Source organism: Pinus tabuliformis, chromosome 6, assembly GCF_031772625.1.
Source record: "Pinus tabuliformis cultivar Carrire ecotype Pingquan chromosome 6, CPIR1, whole genome shotgun sequence".
Lineage (NCBI taxonomy): Eukaryota > Viridiplantae > Streptophyta > Pinopsida > Pinales > Pinaceae > Pinus > Pinus tabuliformis.
The window spans coordinates 1,586,725,622-1,586,739,126 of NC_142292.1; positions in this window are offsets into that span (position 1 = coordinate 1,586,725,622).

Below are 13,505 nucleotides of genomic sequence, written 5' to 3' on the forward strand. Positions count from 1 at the left end.
TTGTCTGATTAATTGACCATCCCCTCCGAAATTGATTCAGTCGCTGCCAGGTCAACCATGCATATTATGCTATGCTAAGGGAAGTCATTAGTCTGCCACTCATCTTATTTCATTCCATCATCATACTTGGTATCATTCCATCAGTACTTTACTATGATCCCTCATTCCTTTGTTAAGGATTCCTCATGCCTTAACTCTGGCAGGTCCTCTTCTACTAACTTCAACAAATTTATTCTAGAAGTACGGTCTAGAGGGTGGTGTGCCTTGGTTCCATCCTTCATATTTTTTCGGTGCCTCAGATCAAGCATAGGGAATCACCATTTCCCTTTAACTTGGTTGTTTCTCACGTGCTTGACGCCAACTCATTATCGCACGATTAAGAATCATACACTTGATGGTCCAATGATCCATAAAATTGTACTAATGATTCCCAGGTGTGTGTGAGCTGTTCTAGACCTCATGAAGGGGTGGCCCTTTAGGTAGCCCCCCACATGCTTGGATGTCTGTATATGTTGATCCAGCCTCAGATGTAGTTCCGCAGATGTGATGGGTTTGGTTTTAGCCGCTTGTAGCACCTATAACATGCATGTCTCCTTCATATGTTACATTCAGATATTCTGAGCCCTTCCCTATTCAACGGGGCTTATTTGGTTGTGATCCCCCCTCACCATGTCAATTTGAGGGGAATTATGTCTCATGTACTTATATGATATTATATTTAGTCCTTGCCTATGTATTTCCAAGGGCTATATGTATATGGGATTCATTGTATTATTTTCTGGCCCATTGATGCCAACATATCATGTATCATGTACTTTGTAGCTCAGTCCCACATTGTTGGGCTCACCATTATTCTTTATACTCAGTTATCTCGACGGGTATGGGTATGCCTCCCCCGCCTCATTTGAGATCATGTACTCCAAAATAAAATGAGACTTATATCAATTTAGTAGGTCTCATCCCCTCCATTCCTCTATCCTTCCTTGCATTTCTTCAGTTCTCTCTCTCTCTCTCTCTCTCTCTCTCTCTCTCTCTCTCTCACACACACACACACACACACTCCCCTTTGGTGTCTCATGGAAGTGTAACCTACAACATATTTCGGTCATACGATTTTCTCCTAACACTCATACGTTGGGGGACAATTTGTTATCACAAAAAAATGACCACCTAGCCATTTCTAACTAGGTGGATCAAAGTACACCATGTAGGATTAATTTTACCATAGTAAAATCACTTTCACCATGGGAAATAATTTAGTAAACCATTTTTATTAAATTTTTTCCAATTAAAATTAAAAAACCCAATGAGAATAATTCAATAAATCATTATTTATTTAATTTCTCTAGGAATAATTATTAAATCATTATTTGATAATTATTCCTTGTCACATTTGACTAAATCACGTAAGAATAATTAAATAAGCCTCTATTTATTTATTATTCCTTGATTCTATTATTGAAATAATTGTTAAATCAATATTTAATCATTATTTCAATTTCACACCATTCTTAATCCTCACGAAATAATTAATAAATCATTTGATTTGTTAGTTATTTCTAAATAAAGATATTTGACCATTTTGAATATCTTTTCCCTCTCCAAAAAATATAATAAAGTATTCCTAATTGTTAGATCTTGATTTGGTCAATATTATTTTATTATTCTCCATTTTCGAGATCAACCCAATACTTTGTTATAAATAAGAGGGTTTTCCATTCATTCTTCACCATGATCATTATCATCGTCACTGCTATTGTCTTCTTGCATTTGAGCTCCCACTTGAGTTCTACACACTGTTTAGGGTTTTTCACATATTGAGAGAGAGAATCGATTACTGAAGAATCAAGGACATGAAAGGACGTGGGGGATTTGCAGACCCTTTTGTAGATCTCCTTCACCAAGTGTTATCAAAGAAGATTATTATTCATTTAAAAGTTTTTCCATATTGGGTTATTACAATGGATTTCTATTGTTGTTTTCTATTTTGGATCGCATATATATTTTTATTGTAGGTTTTTCTCATTTTATTATTGTAGATTTGAAGTGTAAGAAACCACAAACTGTTGTTAGGGTCACTTGTCACCAGTGACTTAAGTGAAGTGTTTTTGGTACACCTTCCAAGAAATTGCATACTAACAAGGGGAAAATCCACCCTTGTTGTTGTTGCACTACTCTGAATCTCTATTATGTCAAAGAATGGTCTTTTACATAGATTTTTTGACTCCCATCAGCTAAGAGAGTCGACCTTATATACTATTAGACAACACCCATCATCCAGGAGACATGATTTTGTTGATCATCTAAGAATACTATGTTCTCACATAGACCTACAGACAACCATCCATTGAAAGCCACCATGATAAAAAATCCTCGCCAAACTCTGATTGGACTATCCAACTCTGATTGGATGGAGAAATTGTTCATTTCACCAAACTATAGAATCACTGCTCCAGTCTCATTAAGTCACTGCACCTCCACTCTATGCATACCTCATGTCATATATTTTCACATTGGATCCCAAGACTCTCTGCTCAACTTGATTTAGATTTGCAATACAAACTCCAACAACAATACTCTTTGTAAATCACAATAAAAAACACCTTCAATAGTGTGTTCTCAACTCCAGCAAGATAGTGGCTTGAATCTATGCATCAACTCTACAATAATATGACCAACTAATAGCTAATAAACTAAATAAAATAATGTAGCCATTAACACTAGTCTACAACAATAAACTCATCAAACCGTACAACAACATATGAAATATCATGGCTCATTGACATTCACAAAAATCCCCTGCATACACAAACAACTAGCATGTAAACACAATAGACTCTCTATGCAATTTCTTTCTCAACCATCAATCTAATCTACATGACTGATATTATGCTTCTGAACACTACTTTAGTCTTGATAAATGCTCATGCAACTAACATATGCACACATGCATAAAGTATCTATGCTCTCCACTAGGTTTGAAGCATTCTTCTACTTCTCTACACCCTTTTCTCTCGCATACTCACTTCATCAACCATCACCCAAATCCAAAATGAAGTATATATAACATATGGGGAAAATTACACTTTTGGACCAGGACCAAGAGTGCACAAAGTAGACAAAGTCCAACCATTATCTCCACCACTTGTGCACTAAAGGTTTTCACACCCATTGGAGTAATTTTTCCACCAATTTTGACCTTTTTCAATTAGTATAGAAGCTTCTAGGAAATTCCAGGTTGAAATACTCTGGATGTGCACAAGGAATAAGGAGAAGACTTTGTTCTAAGCCTCAACTGCATCCACAGAACTAGTAGATTTTGGTTTTAACCACATTCACAAGCCTGCAAACCTTCCAATCGCGTGCCTAATCCTGCATCCCTATGGTTGGGGTAGAGTATAAGGAAAAACATAAGAACTTCAACTTTTAACCTATACCACCTATTTGGTCACCCTCATCACCTCCTTTACATGCCTCCAAACCTCTTCCAAGCCTTGACGCTTTTGTAAATGGATCAAACATGTCTCTCAAGTTCCACTACCAAGTTGACCTATAAACTTGTAACAAGGGTTGACTTCACTATCAACAAGTCCTCTACTCTCCACTGACACCTTCACTAGATGCAACACATATGAGCAACCCTAAGTCACATATCCATCATCTCCATCATCATCAATCTAACACACCACTGCAACAAGTCATCCTCTAGTTTATGCACTAGGTTCCTACACTTGGTCATGAATAAGAACATAACCATCACTAGCACATGAGCACAATCAACATGAATCACATCTCCATCACCTATAGCATCATCTCCAGTGCCTCCAATCAATGCATAAAAAGGCATCACAAAATTGACATCAATGCACGATGAAGCTAAAACAAGGTTCACATCAATTCCAACACATGCCAACACGGGACAACTCCTCCATGAAAACCATACTACCAACAAGCTACATTATCATAAGGTGGACATAAAATGCCAACACAAGCTAGTTTCGATCATAAAACCACTACCAACATAAACTAGATGGAACCATGAACACCATAATGCCAACACTCCCCTCTTCACCACAACTTAACAATTGAATCCTCTGATATATGGGACCCAATAAACTGAAATTTCACGACAAAAAATGAATAATTTTCTCGTCCCGACTCATGGGGCTACCGAGCTATTTTTCAAACTATGAGGTTCTCTTGATTGGGACAAGGTCTATGCCTTGCCTTTTCTTGATTGAGGTAGATTAGATTTTCTTTTCCCACTTGCATCGTAGAATAGATTTCATTTGCATTTACATATAGGACTCTTAGCAGAAGTCTCCTTACGTAGGAGCAAGCATCCATGTGGCCTAGTTGAGCTCTCATTTTAGCTGATATGAAAGACTACATCTTTCTAGAGGCCACAAAAGGAAAAGTATTTCCTTTTGCATGCAAATACTAGCAAATAAAAGCATTCCTAAGTAAGTAAAAGTTAGAATTAGAATTAATGTTATGCATGTAGATTAATTTCATATTAGATTAGGCATTTAGTTTAGGTTAGTTTTAGGTTGAGGCACCTAGGCCTCTAACCAAGAAAAAGAAACATCCCAAATGAATAAGGATCTAATTGGGGCCTTGACCAAGTGATTTATTTAATGTTGATCATGGTCAATTTTGGCCATCAATGATCGGAGTTGACTCAACTCCCGAATTTAACCAAGATCTTTTACTTCCGTGATGTTGTTAGAATTTCATTTAAAAGAGCATAAATGAACACATATACATGTTGTAAAGAAGAGGGAACATGACAAGAATCAACAACATAAAACACAAGACGTTGATAACAGAGTTCATCCAGTGTGGACTACGTCTCTGAGCCCAGGTGTCAAGATGGTGTTGGCCGCTACATTAAGTGATGGAAAGAGTGATGATGTACATGAATGTGTTTTCTCTATCATGCAAGGGATATGCCCTCACGCAGGAGTGGCTCCATGAGATGTTTCACTGTAGGAACTCTCATTCACAAAAGGACTCCTATAAGCATGACATAATTTCACGTATGATAATAATGAGCATCCCGCCCACATGGAATCAAAGGGATCTCAATTCAAACATACATGGCGACACATGAGTATCCTATCATGGCGATAAAGGGATCTCAATAGAAAAACATGACAATAAGTACATCTCTCATCAAGAACAAAACAAGATCTCACATCAAACATCAAACATGGATCTATACAACACAATGCATCTCAAGCAAAGAGACAAAGAAGTATATGACCACACTGCATATACCTCACATCAAGGAGTTACCTAAAGAAGACGATGATAAACTGCTAGATCTGGCTATACTATCAATATCGTGGCGTCGAATATAATGGAAATGATTTCTCACACATTGAATGCTAAAATCTGCACTCCACTTTGAAAAGTGGCCAAAAAATGAAATGGTCAAATGGAAAATATGATTGCACCATCAGATTCGTGGTGTCGAATAATGTAAAATCGATTGTCAAATTTCTGAATTTTGACAAAGTGAAAATCTGGGGCTACAAGAATCTTTTAGATTCCTCAAAGATTCCCTCCTCTGGGTCATCTGAAGATTTGCTACTCAGATCAAAATTCTATCTATGCCATTAGGTTCGTGTCGCTGAGAGGTGTAGGATTGACATAAAGTTTGTCCAATTTGGACACTAGAAAAATTTCGCCCTCCTGAATGTTGGGCTCAATCATGGTTCTGCTTGCCTCTGCTCCATGCTCATGGTTCCACCTGCAATTCATTAAAAAAAATACTGTCTCAAACTCCATGCTCTGCCTTGGCCTTCGTGCACTGAGAAAATTATGGTTTATAATAAAAGGTGTGGTGGAGATTTCAAAAACCAACCACGTGGTGCATTGGTTGGTCCACCTGACCGTATGTCGTTAGGCCCACCCGCGGGTCATGGGTTCGAATCCCTTAACAACTTCATTTTTTGGCAAACTATTTTTGGTCAGTTTCATTTTTGTAACGGTTGATTAAATATCGGTGGAGTTTGGTTTGTTTTGGCATGGTGCCACATGGGACCACCCGGTGGGGGCCGACCCACATGGTCCGGGCGGGTTCAATCCCTGTTGGCTCCACAGTAAATGTTTTGGTTGGTTGTATGTCGTATGGGGAGGTTGGGTGGCGGGTCTGCCGGGGGTGGCCCGCACCCCTTTTAATACTTAGTATATGTGGTTTTTGGGTGGGCCGGCGGGGGTCATGGCCTATTGGCCCATATTTAAAAATTTCGTTTAATGTTATGGTTTGGGTGCGATGGGGGTGGTGGGGGTCATGGCCCGCCACCACTTTAAATATATATTTTTTATTTTTAATACAATTAATAACCATTTTTGAATTTGTCTAATATAAGGGATATTAGACAAATAAAAGAAGCAACAATTTTTCCCGCTCTCGGGAGCTAGGTTCCCTCGTCGGTTGATGCTAAATTTGTAGGACCATTAAACCTGGCCCACATGGCAACTTTGACCAGGGCAACGAGCACTTTGATATGGTGTTGGTTTGGGAGAAATCTGACCAATTTGAATTTTGGCCCTTTCTGAGTCCTCTCGGACTTCTGCATGTGTCTAGAGCCACCCGGATCAATCCTCCCCACTGAGGAGATTTTGGTCCTCCAAAAGCATGAAAAATAATTTGCCATTTCTTTGTACCTTGTCTACACTTAAAAGTGTATGATAAGTCACCCTTCCTTCTCCTTCACCTTTGTCCTTTGGAGCCATAAGCGATGAGCCGACACCTGCACCCTTTGCAAACTTGTAGTACACTTTTGCAAATTACATGCTTTATTTACATGACCAACTAATGACCCTAGCATCCCATACTTGCCATGAGTTTATAACACATACTCGGTGGTCAAGTTTACATCAAAATGGAACAATACCCCAGCTATGAAAACAAGGCCAAATATCATTGGTGGTTCAATAAGTGATGGAAAACACATCATCACTGCAACACATGACTTACAAAAATAAGGCCAAACACTATTGTTTCTTTAACAAGTTATGGAAAACACATCATCACCTTCACAATTTAACATGCAACACAAAATAAGACCAGACATCATTGTTGCTTAACAGGTGATGGAAAACACATCATCACTTTTACATTTTAAAATGCAACAAATGATTTACAGACACATGACCATGACAAGCTAACATATCTAGAAACCATTTTTCACTTATCGATGTGAATGGGTCATCCCCTTTTTGTGGTTTTGCTTGTCGAATGACTTTTCCAACTGGTTCCTGAACTGACGCTTTGTCTTTAAAGTTCTGCTCTGGATGGAGCCTCCAACATGTGGCTTTTGATGACCACTTCTATTGCAATGACTGCAATAAGTCTTCTTCCTCCAGATCTGCTTTACCTTCTTCTTTGTCTGCTGTTGAGAGGGTCTTTCACGCCTCATCCTTTTTCATGCTACCATTCTCTTCTAGCACTCAAAAAATGTATGGTTATGTAATCCACAAAAGGTACATGTTTTTTGATGCCTTGTTTTACGTTCATCATTAACAACATGATTATAATCGAAATGAACATTTGAATATCGAGACTTGTTATACCTTTCCTTGTTGTCTCTGGTGTAATTATGGTGATGAGAGCTTGCCTTAGCTCTTTCCCTGTAATGGGCACTTCCATGGGATGATGGGGATGTGTTCTAATCATTCTCTTTCCTTGATGATTTCAACGTTGTCTTGAAATCATTTGACACCTTCGAGCATTCTCCTTTGGTGTATCCCAAGCCTAAAATCAAGGCCCCTACACAACCTCCAATGATTGATTTATGCCTTGGCTATTAACACCAAGTTTTTTTTCCTCCTTGTACCTCATTTTAGTAAGGAGCCTCATGTTTGTCCTGGTAATTGGGATTCTCCACATTTCCAACAGAAATAATACTATGTGAAGATGAAATTGAAGGGAATTCAACATCTTTTACCTCCACTGTTGAATTGGAAATAACTGATGAGGGCTTCTCATCATCGATTGTTGGTGGTTCACAAGCTGTCTTGGCGCATTCCCCAACTTCCTTCCCGACATACCCAAGTCCTGCCTGACAGGGTAATTCCTCTACTTTGATGGGGTTGATAATGCCTTGGCCATTAATGCTCAAGCCTTTTCCTTCATACCCCATTCCCTTAAGTAGTTGGAGCCAATTCCTTTGGTATGATTTTCAAAAATAGCGAAATCATTATCATAAAACATACATGAAGACTGAGAATTACATTTTACCTCACATGGGTCATGCTGTAGCTTTTCCAAGGCCTCGTCCTTAGCTTGCAGCTATCGTAGCAAACTCTGTTTCTCCTCTTTCTCTTCTTGTAGAAGCATCTTCAATTCAGCATTATCTTCTTGAAGACTCTGATTATTGTGCTTCTGTTCTTCTAGGGCCTCTTCCGTGGCTCGCAACTGAAGCTATAATCATTGCTTTTCCTCTGTCTCTTTTTGTAGATATTCATACATTATTTCCACCTTTTGGGAAATTTTGAGCATGGTCTCATACATCGCTTTGTCATCCTCCATCTCTGCATGTTCCATTGTTCACGCTCGCAATTCACATCCACCCGAAGACTGCTTTGATACCAAACTTGATCCGAGTTGACTCAACTCCCGGATTTAACCAAGAGCTTTTACTTCCGTGATGTTGTTATAATTTCATTTAAAATCGCATAAATGAACACATATACATGTTGTAAAGAAGAGGGAACATGAAAAGAATCAGCAACATAAAATACAAGACTTGATAACGGAGTTCGTCCAGTGTGGACTACGTCTCCGGGCCCCAGTGTCAAGATGGTGTTAGCCGTTGCATCAAGTGCTGGAAAGAGTGATGATGTACATGAATGTGTCTTCTCTATCATGCAAGGAATATGCCCTCATGCAGGAGTGGCTCCATAAGATGTTCTGCTGCAGGAACTCTCATTCACAAAAGGACTCCTATTAGCATGACATAATTTCACATATGCTAATAATGACCATCCTGCCCACATGGCATCAAAGGGATCTCAATTCAAACATACATGGTGACACATGAGTATCCTGTCAACATGGCGACAAATGGATCTCAATAAAAAACACGACAATAAGTACATCTCTCATCAAGAACAAAACAAGATCTCACATCAAACATCAAACATCAAATTGGGATCTATATAGCACAATGCATCTCAAGCAAAGAGACAAAGAAGTCTATGATCACATTGCATATACCTCACATCAAGGAGTTATTTGAAGAAGAGGATGATAAATTGTTGGATCTGGCTATACCATCAATCTCGTGGTGTCGAATATAATGGAAATGACTGTTCGCACATTGAATGCTAACATCTGCACTCCACGTTGAAAAGTGGCTGAAAAATTAAATGATTGCACCATTAGATTCGTGGCATCGAATAGTGTAAAATCGACTGTCAAATTTCTAAATTTTGACAAAGTGAAAATCTAGGGCTACATGAATCTTTTAGATTCCCCCTAGATTCCTCAAAGATTCCCTCCTCTAGGTCATTTGAAGATTTGCTACTCAGATAAGAATTATGTTTGTTCCATCAAGTTTGTGTCGTCGAGAGGTGTAGGATCGACATAAAGTTTGTCCAATTTGGACACTGGAAAAAATTCACGCTCTTGAAAGTTGGGCTCAATCATGGTTCTGCATGCCTTTGCTCCACGCTCATGGTTCCACCTGCAATTCATTAAAAAAATACTATCTCGAACTCCGCCCACTACCTTGGCCTTTGCGCACTAACAAAATAAGGGTTTCTAATAAAATTTGTGGCGGAGATTTCAAAAACCAACTACGTGGTGCATTGGTTGGTCTGCCTGACCGTATGTCATTAGGCCCACCCGTGAGTCATAGGTTCAAATTCCTTAACAATTTCATTTTTTGGCAAACTGTTTTTGGGTGGTGTCATTTTTGGTAACCGTTCATTAAATATCGATGGATTTTGGTTTGTTTTGGCATGGTGCCACATGGGACTGCCCAGTGGGGGCTAGCTCATGTGGGTCAGGTGGGTTTAATCCCTCTGACTCCACAATAAATGTTTTGGTTGGTTGTATGTCGTATGGGGAGGTTGGGTGGCAGGTCCGCCGAGGGTGACCCACACCCCTTTTAAGACTGAATATATGTGGTTGTTGGGGGGGCTGATGGGGGTCATGGCCCATCAGCCCATATTTAAAAAATCCATTTAATGCTATGGTTTGGGTGTGATGGGGGTGGCAAGGGTCATGCCTCGTCACCCCTTTAAATATATATATTTTTATTTTTAATACAATTAATAGCCATTTTTGAATTTGTCTAATATAAGGGATATTAGACAAATTAAAGAGGCAACAATTTTACCCGCTCTCGGGAGTTAGGTTCCCTCGCCGCTTGACGGTGAATTTGTAGGACCATTAAACCTGGCTCACGTGGCAACTTTGACCAAAACTTTGATTGGCTCTTTCTCCCTCATACGAGCTCAGATTTAAGTGTCGTTTGCACTGTTGGAATTAGGGCGACGAGAACTTCGATCTGGTGCTAGTTTAGGAGCAATCTGACCAATTTGAATTTTGACCCTTTCTAAGTCCTCTGGGACTTTTGCATGTGTCTGGAGCCACCTAGATCATTCAACATTGTTGACACTAGAAGGAGGGCCATAGACGAGTTGTCCCTTTGGAGCTTTATGTTTTAAAGTTAATATTTATTTTCAATGGATCCTTAAAAAAATCATATTTGTTGTTGCATCTTTGAACACACATCTTCCAACACCCAAATGAAAATTGTAAGACTCGTCGAAGATAAATTTTGATGGTAAGAATAATGTTTCTTCATTTGATCATATTCTTCAATTTATTAAAAAATATAATATTCTTCAATTTATTAAAAAATGTAATGCTTATGATATTGACGAAGGTGTAATATGTAGGATATTTAATTTTAATCTCACAAGCCAAGCCAAACAATGGTGTAAATCGTTGCTTATTTCCAGTGTATATAGCTAGGATCATTAACGGTTCTAGTTTTGGATCGAAGATGAAAAGATTTAAATGAATTTAAATGGATTTAAAAACCTTTAACTCAAAACTAAAATTAAGCTCTTTATTTTATTTTATATCCATAGACCTTATATATATATATATATATATATATATATATATATATATATATATATATATATATATCATTTCTTTCTTTCTTTCTTTCTGCATGATTGGTTGAAAAACTATTTCCCTTTGTAAATATGTACAAAGTCAAAAGAATTCAGCGTTGATATTGTCATTTCTCATAAAAAGTAATCTTGATTCAGTTCAAATCCCTTCAATTCTAGAGTATTTGGAACTTAGTTGCTATTAGACTCAAGATCTATCTCATGTTTTAGATGTATGTCATCACAAAAACTTTTAACCCTATGAACGAATGGCTTGGATATGCTACAACTCCATGTTGAATATCTTCTTGTAGGAACTTGATTTAGAAAATTTAATATTAAATTCTTTTGAAAAAGTTATGTTAAGTTTGAATATCTTCTTGTAGGAACTTGATTTAGAAAATTTAATATTAAATTCTTTTGAAAAAGTTATGTTAAGTTTCCCTAATCAAATTGCATTAATTAATGTAATGTCTATTTTTCCAAAATTAAGGATATGTATCTATGATGGTTTCTTAAGAGAGTTCACCTTTCTAAGGTTGAAATAAACAAGTTTAATGGAATAAAGATATTAAATATTTTAAAATAATAATAATAATAGAATAAATTTTTCTATCTAGATGCACTAAATAGAGAAATGTTTTGAATTTCTCTGATTTGATGGAAGGTATACTTTTACTTGTATACATTAAATAGAGAAATATTTTGAAACATTACCAACTTTTAGTCAATTAAGATTACCGGTTTCATTTCTTCCAATATCTAAAGAAGTTTGAAACATTTATCCAAATATAAGCCTCCCTACATATTCCCCTTTCAATTATCCTTTCCATAACTATAATCATGCTCCAATATAAGTTTAAAGGTAAAAGTTATGGCTCTTTAAATTCTCATTTTGCCTTTTTTGTTTTTTTTTTTTTTGGCATTTTTCTCACTAATACAATCGGAGTGCAAGGAAAATTATTTTCATCTAAAGAAGAAAATATAGTGAGAATGTATCATATAGAGATAATATTTATAATTGTGAGTACTTATAAAGTCTTATATTATTAATATCATGTCCATTAAATTTCTACATTCATCTAGAATTATCAACATTCCCCTTTTTGCACCTAATCCATTTTTATGTTTTTTTTCAATATTTGCCATCTTTCAGCTGGAGAAAAAGTATAAAAACTTTAGTATCAAAAAAATCATTTAGATAGTTAATAACATGAAATGTTGACTAAGAAAAAATTTCTAGATTTTTAATCTTGGGTTATTTTCCTCTATTGAAGATTTCAAAAATACCAAAAATTATAGTGAAATTTCATGTATTTCTACATCTCCACTTCAAACTCTTTAGAATTTGGTCAAATGCTCCAATGGTTTTCTTTATGTCTTCTCTTATTTTTTTTTTTAGAAAAAGTTCGGGTGCTATATATTGATTTGAAAAAAAGAGAAGGTTGTTTGCCATACATATAGTGCTTCATGAGCATTCTGGATCCAAGGAATTACAAAAAGGTTCTCTTCCTTGATCCTTGTTCTAGTGTTCCTGCCTCTGAGGCTTCTTAAACTACTGTAAATCCGGACAAACTGCAGACACCAAAATTTACAACTACATAACATAATTAATCTATCTCTATGTGACTGATCTTCCTTGCAGTGGACGCTTCTGGGTTAGGATCTGGCTCATTCTGTTTAGCGCTAGAAGAGGATGGAGCATCTTTGAAATGTTTGTCCATCATGAATTTGAGGACAGTGATCGATTCTTCAGCATGGCTACATCTATTGGCCAGGCTGCTAAATTGCTCATGTAAGGAGCTGACTCTGTGAAGGAATAGATTTATCTCAGCCCGATATTTCTCATTAAGAATTCGGTATTGGTCTTCCAATCTTGCCTCCAGACTTCGCACTTGATCCTCCAAGGCCCGCTGTTGAGCTCGCAGTTCCTCAAATTCAGCCTGAAGATCTCTACAATGAAAGCAGTCTTCCGGGCGATCCATTAACGCTGGATGGTTCTTGCCTACTCTATTCACTTCTTTAACACAGGAACTCAGGTCTCTCTGCTTATTGCAAGCTACTTCCACAGCGCGCGCAGGGCTGTTGTGATTTTGTTGGCTCCCACGAACTGTCTGAAGATAGGCGGATGCGGATTTGCTCGTCTGCTCATGGACACATGCGTTCTCAATGTGTTGGAGGTTCATGTAGCCCCATCTATATATAGAAACTGTCCTCAGGCTAGAGGAGCGGGAAAGAGCCCATTTACATCTCCCAATGCTCCGGTTCATGGTCAAAGACTTATCCTGAATTGCACAAGTGGTCTGCCTACGAGGACGATTTTCACCTGCGTTTCGCTTGATTCCCATACTCTGAGTAGATCT